Source organism: Delphinapterus leucas, chromosome 16, assembly GCF_059928025.1.
Source record: "Delphinapterus leucas isolate spDelLeu-1000000601 "Yukka" chromosome 16, BTC_Dleu_Yukka2, whole genome shotgun sequence".
Classification (NCBI taxonomy): Eukaryota; Metazoa; Chordata; class Mammalia; order Artiodactyla; family Monodontidae; genus Delphinapterus; species Delphinapterus leucas.
In genome coordinates, this window is record NC_143144.1 from 86972994 (window position 1) to 86991607 (window position 18614).

General features: G+C 63.4%; 1 pseudogene; it reads left to right on the top strand.

The window, feature by feature from the left end:
- Positions 1–1953: 1953 nt before the first annotated feature.
- LOC149747353 (uncharacterized) lies at positions 1954–15638 on the top strand (annotated as a pseudogene).
- Positions 15639–18614: the final 2976 nt, after the last annotated feature.

The window sequence follows — 18614 nt, forward strand, 5'->3', positions numbered from 1 at the left end:
TGCCGAGGCTGAGTAAGGGTCCCCATCAACACGGAGTCACCGATGAAGAGCACTTTGTTTCCCAGTCTGCGGGCTTGGCACATGCCTGCTGTTTCCCAGTGGCCTCCCATTCAAAGGGCCCGGTCCGCCATTCTTTGTCCCCCTAGGTGCCCGGCCGACAGCCCCTGGCAGCTGCTGCGCTTTCAAAGGCGCTATAGAGCGTCTCTGCAGGTGAGCCCTCCTGCCAGGGACTCCCGTCAAAGGCTCTTTGAGACGTCACCGCGGAGCGGGCTCGGGGCGGGTCGCGCTCGCAGCGCCCGCACAAAGGCCGCGCCACTCAGCGCGCCCCGCCCGCGCGCTTCCGTGGGGAGGCCGGGCAGTCCCGGGTGGAGGGCGCCGGGCCCCCAGTCCTCCGGCGCTCTCCCCCTTCCCCGCCCCCTCCCCAGACTCCCCGTTTTCCCGCTGGCCTCCCCTCCACGCTCTGTGCTCCTCCCCATCTCGCCGCCCAGCCTCTCGGGGCTCCATCCTCCCCCCCTCCGGCCTCTCTTCCCCCACTCCCCGCCTCCCCACCCCGGCCTCCCGCCGCCAGCCCGGGGTAATTGCTCCTTTGAAGCCCCCGCCGGCGTCGCGGCGCCCTGAGCGCTCCCACCCTGCGCGCGGAGCTGCCGTCCGGCCGCTAGGTTTCAGCTTCTTTTCATCCTTTCCTTTTCAACTTTATTAAAACCAGCGGGGCAGCCGGCGCGTGGGGGCGGGGCCGTGGCCGCGGGGGGCGGGGCCTACGCTCTCGGGGGTGGGGTGGGGGAACCCCGTCCCGCCTCTCTGGGCCAGCGCGTGGGGGCGGGGCCCAGCTTGCTTCTGCCAGGCCTTGCGTGGCCAGCCGTCCTGGGGCCCCAAGGTGACCAGGGACTCTCCCAGGACTCTGGTCCTCCTGGTTGTTTTGCTTTTAGTGCATTGAAAGAATGAGACGGGGAAGGAGAGAAAATTCGGAGAATTTTGGGCACAGTGCCGCCAAGCCCCCCACCCCAATCGTCCTGCATGGGACCTCAGGCCTCAGAGACTGTGCTGGGCCTACCTGGAGCGGGTGGGTGCGAAAGACCCCATAGGTCCTGCCCCTGGGAGCTCGAGCTGGGAGGCGGTGTCCTTGGGGTTCAGCCCCTGTTCTCCCCAGCCCCAGCTCTGCCCTCAGGGGTGAGGGCCTGGCCAGCAGACATGGGGGGTGGGGACTTGGAGGGGGGCGCCTGTTGTTTGTGCGCGTTTCTCGGAAGTCTGTGCTCCGCCTGGAACAGATCAGCTCTTCATGCAGGGGCGCAGAACGTGTGGTGTAAAATCACTTCATTTATTCACTCATCCGTTCACTGAACAAATACCTGCGGGGCTTCTGCCGCGTGTGGCCTGGCCCTGGAATGCAGCCCTGGGAGGGACCGACTCGTCCTTGGCCCTTGGGAAGCAGGAAGTGACTCTGGAGAAGACCCCTTTGGGGCCCTGCCCCCAGCGTGGGCCACGCCCCCAGCCCCGGGCCACGCCTCCCCAGGTCTAGCCCCGCCTCCCCCCAGCCCCAGACTGCATACGGGGTTTTCAGGCCTTGGGGTGTGGGGGTTGGGAGTTAGTTCCCGGGGGCTCTTGGAGGTCGGGCGCCACTGTCCCGGGACTGGACACCTCCGGGCCCGGGTCGAGGCCTGAGTGGGCGGTTCAGAAGGCAGGTGAAGCCCAGCGGCCACTTGTCTGAAGTGCATCCCCTGAGCTTCCCGTATCAGACAAAACATGGCACTGGTTTGTTGGTAAACTGCAAAGTGTGATGTTTCTACAAACCGTTTATTAGGGGGGTAGTTTTAGATACACAGGATATTGCAAAGGTGTTTTAGAAGGTTCCCTGGATTCCCCTACACCCCACACCTGCGAGGGTTGCATGTAAAGATAAATGTATTTGTCACACTCTGGAAGTTTGGCTTCCCTGCAGGGAGGAGATGGGTCAAGATGGGAGGTGACCCTGAGGGGTCCCGCTGCCCTGAGGCCTCAGGGAGCAAGGGTCCTGCTTGTCACAGGAGCCGGCTGGTGGCTCAAGGTAGGGGAGGGGTGGGAACTGCCGCCGGCAGAGGTGGCTGCAGGCCTGGTCTGGCTGTCCCTGGAGGCTCCCAGGTGTGGGGCAGGACTTAACAGGTGTGGCTGCGAGAAGAGGATGGTAGGGTCAGACTCAGGCCTCAGCCTAGTGAGGCCCCATCCTCACCTGCCACCTTGCTCCCCTTCCCCTGGGCAGGGCGACCACAGACAGGCACAGGGGATGCTGTCCTTGCTGGCCAGGTCCCTTGCCCAGGAGCACATCCAGGCTGTGTGGCCCTGCGGGGGGCGGCACCCGGGACCAGCTGTGCACGCAGTACTGGGTGGGGTCCGGGCCCCAGACTTATAGCCCACCAGAATTCCGCAGGGATCACCTCTGCTCCCGGCCCAGGGGATGGCCACCTGTTGTCAGCTCAGAGAATGAGGGTGCCCCCAGGCCAGCCAGAATCCCTGCCTGCCCCGCCCCTGCCCACTTTCCTGCTCTCCTCCCTGCAGCCTCTGAGCCCCGGGCCAAGCTACCCCTGCTCCTTCCTCCCAGAGCTGGGCAGGGGGCGGGGGGCTTCTGAGGTGCCCTGCAGGGTGGAGCCCCCTCCCCGGGCCTGGCGCCTGCCATGGTGCCCACACACAAGCCTCGGTTCCCTCCTGCAGAAGTGCCATCTCCCACCTCCCGTCCGCCCCGGGCCTTGCTACTTCCTCTCCCTCTCCTTCAGCCGAGCGACACAGGACACCGTTTCAGGTCACTGGGAGGCCTCTTGGGTATGGCTTCCCCTCCACACACCACGCAGCCTCGTGCACACAGAGACACACACGCACAGATACACACAGAGCCCCCCGCACACCTGCAGCTCCCAGAGCCCGAGGACCCTGCAGTGCAGGGTAGGAGCTCTCAGCCTGATGGCCCCCATACAGGACTCCCAGGAGGTGCCTCTCAGGATGTGGCCCTTGGGTTGCGTGGCAGCCTCTACCTTGTGAGGGGTCCCAGGCACCGGACCAGGAGGGGCTTCTTCTAAATCTGGGACCATGAATGCAGAGACATTACCTGGCCACAGGCCTCCGTGGCTGAACCTCAGGCTGACCAGATGAAGGCGCGGGACAGCCGTGGCCAGACCGAGTGCCGACCGTCCCCCTTGCCCCCCACGGGTGCTTGCCCCCCTCAGCTGGGATGGTGGTTCTCAGGTTCCCGGCTCCCCTACCTCCGTGGCAGCACCCCTGGGAAGCAGGACCACCCCTGCCTCACATGCCAGGCCCACACCCAGAACCAGGGGCTCTCCTGTCCCCTACAGCCCTCACAATACCTCCTGGGCCCTGTTATGGGCACGGCCTGCCCCATGTCCCCTTCCCAGCGAGGTCTCCCCGGACCACCAGCCCTGGTGGCCACACCCGTCCTTCCCAGCCCTTAAGACCACTAGTAGTATGATGCCTCTCCTTTTCCCCACCGCCCTACCACAGGGGACATTCCTGTGCTCAGCGGGAGTCCTGTAAATGGATCTGGAAAGTGCTCCGTGAACATCTGTTGGTGAACGAATTTGTTGAATTTGTTGTAGGCCGAGGGCGCCCAGAGCAGGCTGGGCTTGGGGTGCGGGCTCTCTGTCCAGACCCCTGGGAAGCCACGGGGTAGGGGATGCAGGTGCCTGTCCCCAGGGACACCCCCGCCCCAGCCTCTCTTGGAGGTGGTGGCTGCCCGGGCACTGCCTCCTGTTGGGGGAGAGAAACGTTCCTCTACCCTTCTCGGTTCTTCTGGCTGGTCTAATAATCAAATAGGCATAAGGCAGATAAACAGGAGAAAAACAAACAAATCTGATTTTGTACGTGCGAGGCTCCATGTGGACCTAAGTCTGTGATCAAAACAGACTGTTTGTATATCTTTTTAGACAAAGAATCAATTCTTTGTGAAGATTTGACAAGACAAAGGGATTTTTGCTTGTGGTGGCGAATGAATGAAGAAGTAACAAAGTTTGATTATGCAGCAACTTGGCCTTGAGTTCCCTGTCTCCGGCCCAGAGGATGCCCTCCATCCCCCTGCCTGTGGGGATGCTTCTCGTGGGAGTTTGTTTCCTGCTTTCAGGGAGACAAAGGAGGGTCAGAATGTCCTTTGCGTACTGACTGTTTCTCAAGTAACTTTAATTCAAAATAGTCAACGTGCCACCTTGGCGTATTTTGGGGTGGCCTACTCCGAGCCCCTTCACACCCCATGCCCCTCCCAGCCCGCTGTGGTGGTCACTGGGCTGGTGGGCGGTTGACAGCTGTCTCCATGGGTGCTCATGGGTACGGTGGGGGGCCAACCCCGCCACCCCTCTTCTGTCTTCCCTCGGGGGCCACATGGCAGCTGCCGGGCCACCCGGCTGCTTCTCACCATATGCTCCTGACGCTGACGGCCACCGGACCCACCCCATGAGGGCCTTCCTTCCATGGAGTCTCCCCTCCCCCAGGTTAGGGCCGGGCAGCAGTGGGGTGGGGGGGGCTTTGTGACCAGGCCTGGCCTGCTCCCACCAGGCCCAGGGTCTGGAGTGCAGCAGACCATCACTGAGGCCTCCTGACCTCAGACGGGGAGGGCTCAGGGGCTCCTGGGGTCCTGGGTCAGGTCGCTCCCCCGCTGGGGGCTCTGCTGGCAGTGGCCCCTGGAAGGGCTGGGCTGGGGGCTCTGTGGTGCCTTGCCCAGGCCCTGAGACCTTCCCTGCTCAGACACTGGATGTGCTGTTTTAGGGGAGCCTCCCAGGCTCCAGAGCCTGCTGGGAGGGGCTGAAGGTGCAGTGATGCCTGTCTAGCAGAGCCTGCCTGGGGGTGGGGCATCACCCAACGCCTGGTGGTCACTCCAGTGCTACCAGATGTCCCCGTAGACGCAGCCTCAACCGGCCCACGTGGACAACCCTGTAATGTCCACGTTCGCTCAAGTGAGAGTCAATTTACTGCACGTCTATTTAAAATATCTGTGGCAATAGCCTGTTACATTAATAATGTTACAAAGGCCGCGAGGCTTACAATGCTGAGTGCCTACCGCACAGCGTGGCTGGACTCTCGGAGTCCACCCCAGGCTTGGGGCCAGTCCTGTCTGTGCACAGACGCGCCCCTGCAGATCCTGCCCCCGTCGGAAGGCCACACACCCTGCTGCTCTGGACTGTCCAGGGGCCACCGCGCTCAGTCCCTTTCTTGCCGGGACGGCGGGCACGCAGCGGGGGCGTCTCAGTCTTGCTGCAGGTCATGAGTCGGGGGTCTCGCCCCCTTCTGGGGACACTGAGCTGTGGGGACACGGCCGGCCAGCTGAGTCAGAGCGGGGATAGGGCCCAGCTTCCCCAGACTTCAGAGTTGCCCCAACCTTTACAGTGAGGTACATGGTGGGGGTCAGACCAGACATGGGCTGGGGTGCCAGGCAGTGGCCTGGTGTGGTGGAACTCTGCAGGGTGGTTGAGGAGTTGAGGAGGCTGTCCCTGGGGGTGCTGTCCCTGGAGGTGCTGTCCCTGGGGAGGGCTGTCCCTGGGGGGGGGCTGTCCCTGGGGAGTGCTGTCCCTGAGGGGGTGGCTGTCCCTGCGGGGGGCTGTCCTTGAGGGGGTGCTGTCCCTGAGGGGGTGCTGTCCCTGGGGAGGGCTGTCCCTGGGGGTGGCTGTCCCTGGGGAATGCTGTCCCTGGGGGGTGTTTTCCCTGGGGGGGGCTGTCTCTGGGGGCTGTTGTCCCTGGGGGGAGTGTTGTCCCTGGGGGGGTGCTGTCCCTGGGGGGTGCTGTCCCTGAGGGGGGCTGTCCCTGGGGGGGGCTGTCCCTGAGGGGTGTTGTCCCTGGAGGGAGCTCTCCCTGGGGGGCGCTGTCCCTGAGGGGTGTTGTCCCTGGAGGGAGCTCTCCCTGGGGGGCGCTGTCCCTGAGGGGTTCTGTCCCGGGGAAGGCGGTGCTGCCTCAGGCTGAGTTCAGCTGCATAGGAAGTGGATGTGTCCCCTGTGGGTGGCGTTGGGGAAGGGCAGGTCCACCACAGGGCAGTGGACACTGGGCCTCACAGAGGGCACTGACCATCTGGGCTCTCAGTCTGTCTGCAGTGGACACCTCCGTGTAACTGCTCTGCCCAAGAGGAGCTGCGGCCCCCAGCAGCTCGGTCCAGACAGGGCTACCGAGTCCTTAGCCCTTTGTCTTTGGCTTTTCTAAAATTGCATTCAGACTCCACCTTGACCTGTGGTGTTCCTGCCCTGTCACCCGCCCGAGGTGCCAAAGGACCTCAGCACACCGACTTGGTAGAAAGCTGACACCATGAGAAGTGGCCACTGGCTGCCCAATAGGAAATGCTAGATGGGTGAGGGGTTAGGCCAGCGTCCTGCTGTGGCCTTGAAAACAGAGAAGAAGTGAGTCCCTGGCTGCCCGCCTGCCCGCAGCGAGGGCTCTCAGGGTCTGGAACGTGGGAGTAGGGCTCCTCCTGTGGGGGCACGTGCCCCCCTGCAGCCTGCTGTGTGCAGCTGGGGGACTTCCCTGCCTCTGGGGTCTGGGAGGGGCCCGGCCTGCGCTCCAGGCACAGCTCAGCAGGAAGCCGGGCCCCCAGCACCATCTCCGACCTTGGTCAGGGGCCCCTCTCCACCTGCCCTCGCCTGGCGTGGGCTTCGCAGGGCCCAGGGCTCTCCTGCCATCCCACCTCGAGGCCTTTGAAGCGCAGAACCCCTTCTGGGGTCGTGGGGCAGGCCCTAGCCGGGGGCGATCCCTGAGCCTGGAGCTGCACCTGAGGCTGGGCGTGGTCCAGGTGTGGACACAGCTGACCCGTGGCAGAGGGGCCCGTCATGTGTGGAGTGACATGGGTGGAGCTCGGTTCTCCCTCCCTCCCTCCCTCCCTTCCCCAATATGTCTGCTGCCTGGCAGCCCGGACACAGAGATGCCCGCCGTGTCAACCTCATGGAGCCCTGCCAGGCGGGACCAGTGAGCCCAGACGCAGCGCCTGTGCTGGGGGCTGCTGGGGAGGGGTGCGACTCCGTGGGGGCCTGACTCAGAGGCGCCACCTGAGGTCTGGAAGCAAAGAGGGAAGGCGTGACTGGCAGAGGGGACGGAGGCTTGGTGTGGCCGGAGCGCTGGGACTGAGGGGCTTGGAGGGTAAGGGGCCAAGGGAGCTCGGGGAGAGCAGATCTGGGGACCCCGTAGGCCAGCAGGCCCTACTCCCCCCAGGCAGCACCCGTGGCTGTCCAGACACCTTTCAGAGGCTCAGACAGCAGCAGGCCGAGGTCATCCAGTCCAGCCTTGATGCGAGGGAAGAGGCGGGCAGCCCTCCCGCGTCCCAGGAGAGCAAAGACCAGCCTCAGGGGGTGTGGTCAAGCAGGGCACGAGGACAGGATAGAGCAGGAGTGGGGATGGGGGTGTCAGCTCACTCCCTGTTTTTCCACATCAAGGGCTTGGGGTAAGAGCAGAAAACGAACCCAGCTCGGTTGAGGCGGGAGCCCTCTGGGCTCTGCTCTAAGGAAACACGCCAAGCCCCACAGGCACCAGCGCACTGGGCTCCGGCAGGAAGCAGTTCCTCCCTGCATGGTCAGCATCTTTTTGTCACAGCCGTGGTCACGTGGAACTGCCGCTGGGGCCGTCCAAGGGAGTCCAGAGCTTGCAGGCCCCGTTCCTGTGTTCTGAGTGCTCCGGTTACCAGTGAGCTTCCTTTAACTCTATCTTGCCCATATGCCATCTTGGTTTTTTAAATGGAGATATAATACACATACCACGAAGTCTTCCATTTTAAAGTATACACTTTAGTGGTTTTCACTGTGTTCACAAAGTTATGCAGCCATTACAATGATCTAATTCTGGAACAGTGGTTAAGAATCTGCCTGCCGGGGCTTCCCTGGTGGCGCAGTGGTTAAGAATCCGCCTGCCAATGCAGGGGACACAGGTTCGAGCCCTGGTCTGGGAAGATCCCACATGCCGCAGAGCAACTAAGCCCGTGCACCACAACTACTGAGCCTGCGTTCTACAGCCCGCGAGCCACAACTACTGAGCCCGTGTGCCACAACTACTGAAGCCCACGCACCCAGAGCCCGTGCTCTGCGACAAGAGAAGCCACAGCAATGAGAAGCCTACGCACCGCAACGAAAAGTAACCCCCGCTCGCCACAACTAGAGAAAGCCTGCCGTCCCACCTCGTGGACTTTGAAGCCCAGAACCCCTTCTGGGGTCGTGGGGCAGGCCCTGGCCGGGGGCGATCCCTGAGCCTGGAGCTGCACCTGGGGCTGGGCGTGGTCCAGGTGTGGACACAGCTGACCCGTGGCAGAGGGGCCCGTCATATGTGGAGTGACATGGGTGGAGCTCGGTTCTCCCTCCCTCCCTCCCTCTCTTCCCAAATACGTCTGCTGCCTGGCAGCCTGGACACAGAGATGCCCGCCGTGTCCATGAAGACTCAATGCACCCAAAAACAAATAAATAAAATAAATCAATTAAAAAAAATAGAAATAATTAAAAAAAAAAAAAGAAATTCAGGCAAGGCTGTATTGGGGCCCCTGCTGCAGCAGGGGGCCGTGAGAACAAACAGCAGGTTCCCTTGCTTGCTTGCTCCCTGGCGGGGGCGGGGAAGAGAGGGGGCCAGCTGGCTCCTTATATGGGGTGAGGGTAGGGGCGTGTCCAGGGGTGGGGCCGGAGGTGTGGCTTAGGTGGTTTGCCCACCCCTAGGTGGTGGTGTGTGCAGGGGGCATGTGCAGTACTCAGCTTCTGCTCCAGGCTCTTCAAAAGTGGCAGTTGGGTTTTTTGGTTTCTCTGTATCTTTTGTCCAGAATTTGTCCCAACTGCCATGCACGCAGTTCGTTTTAGTCCCACACAGTTTCTTTGTATTTTGTTGCTCCAGGAGATGTGTGTCCAGGTGCAAGCACTGCTGCAGCACTGCTGCAAACGGTCCCAGGTCCCAGCTTGTCTCACCTGCAGCCCTGGACCTTGCTGAGAAGCAGTCCACAGCTGGGCACTGGGCCTGACCACCTGCCCGGCTGGGAGAGGCTGTGGCCCCAAAGGGATGGCACAGGGGTCAGGGCGCACACAGCTGGTGGCCCTGGGAGTCCTCTGGGGAGGCCCAGAGCCAGGCCTGGCTGGGAGGGCAAGAGGCCCTGAACGGCCTGCCCCTGTGCCCCCTGGAAGGAGGCCTTCCAGCGGAGCAGTGCTTGCTAGTGCCCTGCAGCAAGAAAGCCCCAGAGGCAGGGAGGGGCAGAAAGTGGGGTGCCCTCCCTTTGGGTGAGAGCGGGCTGGCAGGCAGGCGCAGCTGTCAGGAGGGGGGCTGACTTGGACAGGGCGGGCGCATGTCCCCCCCCACCTGCCGTGTCCCACCAGCCCCCACCCAGCCCTGGACCCTCGCCTTCATTCAGAGCAGATGGGCCCCCTGGGCCACTTCCTTTCTCTTCCTCTGAAGCGCCTTCTGCTCTTCTCAGGGAAAAAGAGCCTGAGGCGGCCGTCCAGGCCTAAGTCCAGCCAGCCAGTAAGCCCAGCGGGCAGCTCTGGGTCCTGGAGGCCTTTTCTCCTGTGACCGAGCCTGGTGCTGGTTTCGGCCGTGAGTACACAATGAATTTTGCCTTACTTCCACTCCAGGCACCCCCCAGGCCTGTGGGTTTCCTCCCTCCCTGGAACCTTCCACTGCACTGTTGGGGAGGGGGTCTTCTCTCCAAGGCCATTAGCAGTTGGACGTGTCTCTCGTGGGACATGGGCCCTGAGACCCACATGCAGCTGTTTTTTAAAAGAAAACAAAATTTTTATTCGTGGCACTGAAGCTATTAAGAGGCAGGTTTTCAACGAACACAGTTAAAAATGAGCCACGGGGGTGGGGGCACCTGAGCTGGGGAGAGCCTGGGGACCCCGGGAGCTCCAGCCCCACCCCCTGCATCATGGGGCCCAGAGGTGTTGCCCCTCCTGGGCCCCTGAGGGAACCCACCAAAGGCCGGAGGCAAAGCGGGCGCTGGGGGAGCACAGAGTCCCACCAGGAAGCTCCTGAGGACCACCGGACACTTCCTGGGTGGCCGCGGGAGGCCTGTCGGGCTGGGGGCGCTGTGAGTGGGCTGAGCGCACTGGGCTTAGGATGCTGCTGTGAGTCAGGCGAGCCCCCAGGATTCCAGAGCCAGTCCCAGGTGGACGAGGGCGCCAGGGACAAGCGGCCTGGCTCCCAAGCTCCCAAACCCTGGGGCCGCCACAGGGTGACCTCGCTGTTACAGGCCTTAACTGTCGCGTGGATGTTTCTTTTCAGGTTACACCGTACTCTGACCATGCTCCCCACCCAGCCCCAAACTGGAAGTCGGAGGTCAGTGACCTGCCAAGCAGAGTTAAGACAAGGGGCGGGCGGCGGTCAGCTTCCGGCCCCGCTCTGCTCACCCCGTCCCCACTCCCCAACCCTCACTCTATCCTTCACCCCTACCCCCACCCCCGTGGACCTGGTGAGTGTGAAAGCCAGACAGAGATATGGGAGGTTTGGGGAGGTGGGGAGGTATACGGGGGTGGGGGGCTGGAGGAAGCTGGGTTTCCCACGTGCTTCAACCCAGAGCCTGGTGGGGCTGTGCAGCCAGGAGGGCTCTGGTTGGCGGATTGACCCACGCAGACCCCGGGGCTTGGGTGCCCCCAAAGCTGTGGGTGTTGGGGCGTCAGGGGGCTCCCACACAACCTTTCCTGGAGGACTGCCCCGGCCAATGACACTGCCCCCGCCCCGGGCGCCTGGGAGTTCTGCCCCGGGGACCCCACCCTCTGCACAGGTAACGGAGCGGCTGAGTCCCCACCCCTGCCTTCTCCTTCTGGCCTGCTAGCCAGCTGACGAGGAAACTGACCCCTCCCCGCCTTGGGTGCAGGTGCCTCAGGTGGCCTGTCCCCCTTGCTCTGGAAGAGTCCACCTGAGTCGGCGGACGGAGCAGGACCCCCAGGAAGGGACGAGTAGTGAAAGTCGTTTTCATCCTTCGAAAGGTGGCGACGCTGGAAACATAGGTCCCTTGAGATCCCATAGTCCAGGCACAGAGTCGAGTCAGCCGCAGTTACAGCACCTGCGGGATTTGGCCCTCAAAGGGCAGAGCCCTCTTTCCAGGCCTCCGGGATCACAGTACTGGTTCTGTTCCAAACCAGAGGGGACAAGTCTGGCCACCGCAGCTGACCGGCACTGGGCTACTTCATCAGTTCTGGGTTTGGTGGTTTTATGGGAATAAAAGAGTAAGTACCACACTGATTTAACATGTGTTTCTTCATCAGGTATGAGGTTGAATAGCTATTTTTTAAGTGTTCACATGGGCCTGATGGGAGCCTTTGAGGGCCACCTTCCCCAGGTGGGAGGGAATCATCAAGGGGCAGGGCCCCAAGTGACAGCAATGGCCACTCCCCGGGTTACTTAGCAGAACTGCTAAGGGGCCAGGTGGGCTTCCGGAAGCCACAGGAGGGTGCGGCTGCCCCCTCCCCTGGGCCCCAGGGGCCGGGGAAGTTACTGGAGGAGAGTGTGGCTGTTTGTGGAGGGTCACCCAGCAGCTGGGATCTTCCCTTGGAGGAGCAGTCAGCCCCAGGGCACCGAGGGTGCACTCCCAGCCCTGAACCCCGCCAGTCTGCCCGCCTGAAACCGGTCACCCCAGCCCTTCATGTCACTGCTTCCAGCCGGAGGGGCTGACCCAGCCCCGGGAAAGCACGGGGCTCTGCCAGGGCACCCTGGTCACCTGGCACCACCATCAGACGGATTTCGAGAGCACCCTGTCCATCCTGCCTCCCTGCCGTCCGGGGTCCAGCCCGTGCCTTTTCCCAGCGCCTCAACCCCTCCTTCTTCAACCTGCTTCCTTCTTTCATTTTCTCGCTGTTTGTTAGTTTTAGCAGAGATGCCTTCAGAAAGTGTTGGCTGAAGACTTCCTTCTGTCTGGGGGAGCATCCCTGACTGCCCCCAGGCCTCCTCGGAGGACTGGGGTGAGGAAGTGGGCAGCGTGAGTGCAATATTCAGACCGCTGGTGCCCAGGACAGCACAGCGGTGGCCTCCACCTCCTGGACACCTGGACGGTATGGAAGGAGTGCCCTTCCCCGCTTGGAAGTGCAGGTGAGAGGATCCGGGGGGCGGGCGGGGGACACGACCCTGAGCGCCAGGCTCTCCCACCGTGTCCCTCAGAGCCTCCTGCCCTGACGCTCAGCTGCCACCTCCAGGAGGGGACGGCTGCGGCACAAGGGCTTGCTAGCCAGGAAGGTGTGGTGCCTTCCTGCCACAGGGCAGGCGGCGTCAGGGGTCCCTGTGGAAGGGAAGAGTGGGGAGACAGTTTCCCGGAGCTGCTGGCTAGACCGCACAGGCCTTGCAGGGCTGGCCTAGCCCTCGTGACCCCATCCTGCCCACCCAAGTGGGGAGGGGTCTCAGCTGGGGGCCCCCGGCTGCAGGGAGGTCACAACCCACCTCGCGCCTGCGGGTTTGCAGGGCTCCAGCAGGAGGGCCGCTTGCTGGGGCCACCACGGCTGGCCGTGGGCACGTGAGAAAGCTCCCACGATTGAGTCTTGGGGAGGTGGCGCTCTTAGAGACAAGCAGACAGACCCAAGTAAAGGCAGTTCAAGCTCAGCCCTCCGCTCACTGAACTGGAGCAGCGGCATCTCGATGGGAGGGTGAGTGCAGAGCAGAGGAGGTCTAGTGCCCTGGACAGCGTGGCTGCCCTCCCTGGGCATGCTGTGGGGTGGGCCCGGCCCAGCGCACTCAGCTGCGCCGCACCGCACCGCAGGAGGAGCTTTCACAACACACGGTCGCGTCCCACCTCTCCAGAGGCCGGAGGCCCCGCAGACCAGGGGCTGCGTGGTGTGGCTCCCTGAGGCCCGCTTGCTGGCTCCTGGACATTGGGTCCTCACGTGGGCTGGGGGAGCTCTCTGGGGTCTTTTTTATAAGGACACTGACCCCATCATGGGGGTTCCACCTGGTGACCTCGTCACTTCCCAAAGGCCCCGCCTCCTTAGACCATCACCTTGGGGGTTAGGATCTCAACACAAGAAGTCTGGGTGGGACACAGACATTCAACCTCCCATGACCACTGGCACGTGAGCCACAGGTGACTAGAAGGTGTGGCCACTGTAAGCCCCAACCCTTTTGGAGCTATATGTCCTGTGGACGTCACCGGAGACCCCCGGGTGGGCACAGCAGAGGCTGGTTGCCCAGGGCGCGCTGGAGTGGGGTCCAGGTCACTGGGGTTTGGCAGGCTGGGCAGTAGGAGGCTTCCTAGTGGGAAGGGGGCTCAGGCTGCCCCCCGGGAGGCTGGGTCCTGGAGGTTAGTTAGGGGAGCGTTGTGACTCTCTCTGGTGGGTCCCGAGTTGGAAGGGGGAAGAGTGACAGTTGTTGGCCGCGTCCTGGTGGTTTGCGGCTTCCGGGGCTGGTAGCGGCTGGTCGTGACTGCGGCTCCACCTCTATAGATGGTTGGCCGTAGTCCATCTGCACAGTCAGCCTGTCTGTCTTCGTCTCTTTCAGCCTAAGGGCAGTTTTCTCCACAGGGACCAGAGGCAGATTCAGGGCAGCGCCCGTGGGTTCCAGTCCCAGGGAGGAAGGCGTGGCCCTGGCCATACCCCCACTGAGGCCAAGCAAGAAGTCCCACCTGTTTGTGAGTTACAGCGGCGTGGACGCCACGTGGACCCACGGGCTCTTCGGTTCCTTGGAGGCAGACCACGCGGGGCTGAGGGTCTGCCTGAACGAGCGGGACTTCACGCCGGGCAGGAATGCGCTGGAGAACATGGCAGACTGCATCCAGCAGAGCTGGGGCTTCGTGCAAAGCCGGCGGTGGCTGCTGGAGGCCGACTGTCCCTCTTGGGCTCCTGCCTGGAGGGGAAGCCGGTCATCCCGGTCCTACTGAGGGCCTGCCGGGACCCGCTGCACCTCGGCCTGACCTACCTGGAGGCTGCAGACAGCCGACTCTACCCGAAGGTGGCGCAGCTCCAGTGCCTCCCCAGCCACTGTGTGGCGCGCCCCGGCCCTGCGCTCGGCCCCCACCCTCTACAGCGGGGAGACCCTGCTGACCCTGGACTGCGTCAACAGGGGCAACCTGCCCTCGTGGAAGGTGGGCACCTTCAGCACCCTGGGTGCTGGAGGACCCCGAGGTGTACAAGCGTGCCGTGGGCATCGTGAACGGTGCTCCGTCGCCCGGGTCCTGCCTGCGGTACCGGGGCTGCAGGATCACACTTGGCATCGTCCTGACTCTTCTCTCCTTGGCATCACTGTTCCTCCCCTTACTTTTAGGGCTCAGGGAACGCCACCCAGCTCAGCGGTTCCTCCTGATCACCGCCAATGCATTTTCCTGCCCCTTCCTCATGGTCTTAAGTGCTAACACCCTGCGCTGGTTCCGAAGGTTTTCTAAGAGGAAGATGCGGGAGCTGGTCCGCAGAGCTGGGGAGGCCAGCCTGCTGCTGGCGCCGCATTTGGCGCTGATGGGCTGTGAGATCAGAAACAGACTCTGCTTTGTGTATGCGCTGCTGGGGGACTGCAGGCGGGCCCTCCTGGGCGCCCCCGAGGGCGAGGCCCTGTTGCAGGAGGCCCCACTGCAGTTCTCGTCCGGCTACACCTGCTGCCTGGCCCACGCACACCGCCCCCACCGCGAGGATGCCACGGGGGCCCCAGGCCACGTGGAGCTGGGCCTGTGCTTCTGCCAGTTCATCTGTCTGTAGCTGAAGAGACTCGGGGGGCTCGGGGTTAAACCCGTGTGACGGCTGGAGGGCAGGGGCCGGGCCTCTTGCTGCATGTCCGGTCACCCCTGGGCGGGCCCTGCGGACAGGGCTGCGCTGAGCCCTGGCTGGTGTGCACAGGCCTCTCCCCTTGGTTCCCTGTGCTGAGCGTGGCGGCCTCAGGCCCCTGCGTCCTGCCAGGCCAGAGCAGTACTGATTGCAGACCAGGTGCCCTTTCTGCTCGTGGCCTCCCCTCTGGCTCCACCCCAGCTCCTGAACTGCAGACCTGGTGGCTTCTCCTTCCCCTTCGGGCGGAGGGCGTGCCTGGGGCTGCAGCGACGCCCCCTGGAGCAGGTGGGGTCCGTCCACCAGCGCTGCCCCTGAAAGCTGGCTCCGCTTCTGTTGACGCTGTTCATCCCCAAGAGAGCAGCCTTGGAGCGTGAACTGGTTCTGGGTGCGGGGATAGCCGGGCAACCTGAGAGTCCTGGCTGAGCGGTGTGGCTCCCATCGCTCTGTGCCCCCAGGGGAGCAGGACTCTGGCCGGTGTCCCCAGAGGTCCCTACGCACCAGGGCAGGACGTCGGAGGTGCATAGTGGCCCTGGGGCTCTGTCCTGGGCCTCAGTTTACCGATCTGTAGATGAGCAGCTGGCAGAAGTTCCTGGCCCTCCTCGGGGAGCCCCTGGCCCGCGGCCAGGTGCTGTGCTGGCGAGAGCTTAGCTAAGCCCATGCATGGTATAGTGGCCCCACAGCCACTTCATTTGGCCGGCAGCCTTGCAGTCAGCAAGTGAAGGTCGCGGACAGCAGCCCCAGAGTCACAGGCCAGTGCAGACTCCTGAGGGGCCTTCCCAGCAGCCCTGTGAGCCACAGCGTCCTCCTCCCTGGCCTGCCTTCCCCTGGCGCCCCTGAGATGAGACCCCCCAGGGTGGACCGAAACCCCACTCTTGTGGTTTGAATTGACCAATCCGGCCCAGCCCAGGGACCCCAAAGCACTGCCCCCGTGGACCCTGATGCAAGCTCGTGCTGCCTGCCTGCCTGACCTCCCCTGCGAGTAATAAACTCACCTGTTTCATTGTCTCTTGTGGTCTGTTGTTGAAACTGGCTCACCATCCAGCACCCTGTGCTCCGCTTAACAAGGGTTAACTGAACGAAATCATAACACGAGTGTCTTGCTGGAGGCTGGCACAGAGGCTGTACTGGTCACCTCCGCCCTGGGGCTAGGATCGCACAGAGAGGCTCCCCCTCCAGAGGAGACTGACCTGCAGAGTGAGAGACAGAGAAGAGGAGGCTCTGGGTAGGGGGCAGCGTGAGCAAAGGCGCCAGGCAGGCCCCGGACCTCGGGGGCCCCAGAGACGGGCCCTGACACAGCCTCTCTGTGCCTGTGGGGCCGGGCCCCCCTGCAAATTTAAGGGTTGGGGGCTGATGGGGAAGCAGCATGGCCAGGATGTGGTGACGGGCACAGCCAAAGGGGGAAGTGTCCTGTGAGCCCCAAAGCCTGCTGGGTGGCTTGGGCGCCGGAACGTTTTAGGGCACAGTGCTTAGCAGCAAGAGCAACCCGAGGGTCCCAGCACCTGGCCTCTGAGATGCCCAAGGAAGGGCACCATCTGGGCCTCACATGGAGAAGGAGCCTCGGAACAGTGGGGGCTCCTGCTGCCTTCCAGCAGCCCCACTCCCAGACCCCACTGGGTCCTCCATCCCCAGCAGAGTCTCAGCATGGGTCCACCCACCCCTGCTCCAGGCCAAAACTGCCTCTTGGACCGCACAGGTGGCACCACAGTTACAGAGAGGCCGACCCCAGGCACACTGGCCACGCCTGTCCAGGCCAAGGGTCCACTCAGTGCCCAGAATGCGTCTGTGCCAGAGAGCACAGGAGCCCTGGGCACAGAGCTGGGCACTGGTCAGCCTTTAGGGATCAGACTCCTGGGGGCAGCACAGGGAGCCCTGGGAGGCAGTACCTGGGTCCGGGGGCAGAGGCCTACCTGTGTGCACGCACCCACATGTATCCGCACATGCCCACATGTATGCACACGTACCCACAGGTAACCTGCAAACGCCCACATGTAGGCCCCCACACACCCACATGTATCCGCACGCGCCCACAGGTATGCCCACACACCCACATGTATCCACACGCACGCACACATCCACACATATGCACACGCACGGCCCCTTGGCTCCTCGGGCACACTGCTGATGACATTGGCATTCCTGCCCAGTAGCACCAAGCCGTGCAGCCGAGAGATGGGGAGATGGACAAAAAGAAGGGCAGTCTGTCACTTCAAAAGGTTGGACTTTTTGTCATGAAATAGCACATTTGTGCAACAAGAAAGGGGAGACGTTTAAACGAGCCTTTCTATGGGACCGTTATCTGTAACGTAGGCTGTGGGAAATCTAAGGCTCTTTTGCACTGTGCCCGCGGCACGCAGGCCCTGCCTCAGCCAGCCCTGCTCCAGTTCTCGGGGCCTGGCCACCCCCCAGTACGGCACAGATCCCCCCACTGGGGCCGGGTAGCTCCAGGCAGTGGCGGCGCTAGACCTGGAGAAGTGGTCCCCCCAGAGTGCCCGCCGGGGACCAGGGTCTGGGGGACCCCAGGCTGGCCAGCCCCCAGCACCCACTCCAGGGCCGTGGGACCCAGGCCTGCCACTCCAGAATGCCAGGACGCCTGCCCACCTCCCCGCAGCCTGGACTCAGGGCTGCCCAGGGTCACACTGCTTGCTCTGACCCCTCGGCCTTGCCACCCGCTCCAGTGGTCGGTGGTTGGGGGGCACCCAGGGCTTTCACGGCGGGGGCAGGAGGAGAGGCCCCTGAGTGCCCAACCTCCGCTGTCTGCCCCAGGACAGAACCCCAGCTCACCGCCCTGGACCGCTGAGGACGCAGGCGCAGGCTCCGTGGACCTGGGAGCTCCACGCCCTGTAGACGCCCCAGGAAGCTCCTCTGCTGGGTCCTGGACTGGTTCTCAGAGGGGTGACCTCAGGCAGGCTGGGGCCTGTGAACCCCAGGGAGGGGCTGAGGCTCTAACCAGTGCTGGGAGCCCCCTCACAAGGCTCCTGGTCACCAGGTGCTCCGGCAGCTGTCCGAGGCCAGCCCTGCATCCTGGCACACCACCTGCTGGTAGCCACCCCACGGGGCCTCTGCAGCAGCCCCCACTTCAGCCCCGCAGTTTCCCATGAGACAGGAGAGGAAGGCCTCCAGGATGAGGCTGCCACACCCTGGTGACCCCTGTCCCAGCTCAGGCCTGGATTCAGCAGGGGTGACCTGAAGCTCTGAATGGACTGTCCCCAGGGCCCCATACGACCCTCCAGGGCCTTTTAGGACCCCCTGACATCCCCAAGACTTCCTAGGCCCCTCCACTGACCCTCCACCTGGCTGGGCTCTGCCCTGTGGGTCAGGTGAGCCTTACCATGGACGGTGGGGCTGGGCCAGAGCTGCCCTCTCCAGGATCCTCCCCCAAGGGGACAGGGTGGGGGTGCAGCACCCAGGTCAGCAGAGGGCTGTCCTGTACCTGCGCTGGGCGTCCTGAGCACTGGGTCGAGGCCATGAGCCAGGCGCTCTTCCCAGAGGTCCTCCCTAGAGGGGAGACCTGGGCGGAGCCGGGGGGCACCAGGCCCAGCTGGGACGGAGTGTGAGGGCGGGTCCCAACCGCCTTGCTGAGAAGCATCTCCAGAGGTCTTGGGGTCCAGTGTAGTTGAGAGTCTCTTTGGCCAAGGAGACGGCGGAGCTGCGTGTTGCTGTAAGGGGTCCATGCAGGTGACGGGGTTGGCCATGAAGGTGGCAGCAGTGGGGTGAGGGGTCCCTCAGCAGGATGCCCTTGGTGGGGCGGGTTGCAGAATGTACCCTGGGAGCGGGTTGATGTTGGTGCTGCCCAGCGGAGCCTGGGTGACCCCAGGGGCACAGAGAGCCTTGTTCCAGAGTGAGGGAACCCACATTCGTGAGAGCGGCCCTGTCCCAGCAACCCCACAGGCGCCAGCTTGCCTGTGTCCCCATTTTACAGACGAGGAAACTGAGTTTTCAGGGGTCTGGTCCCAAGAGACTGTGCAGCCCCCCGTG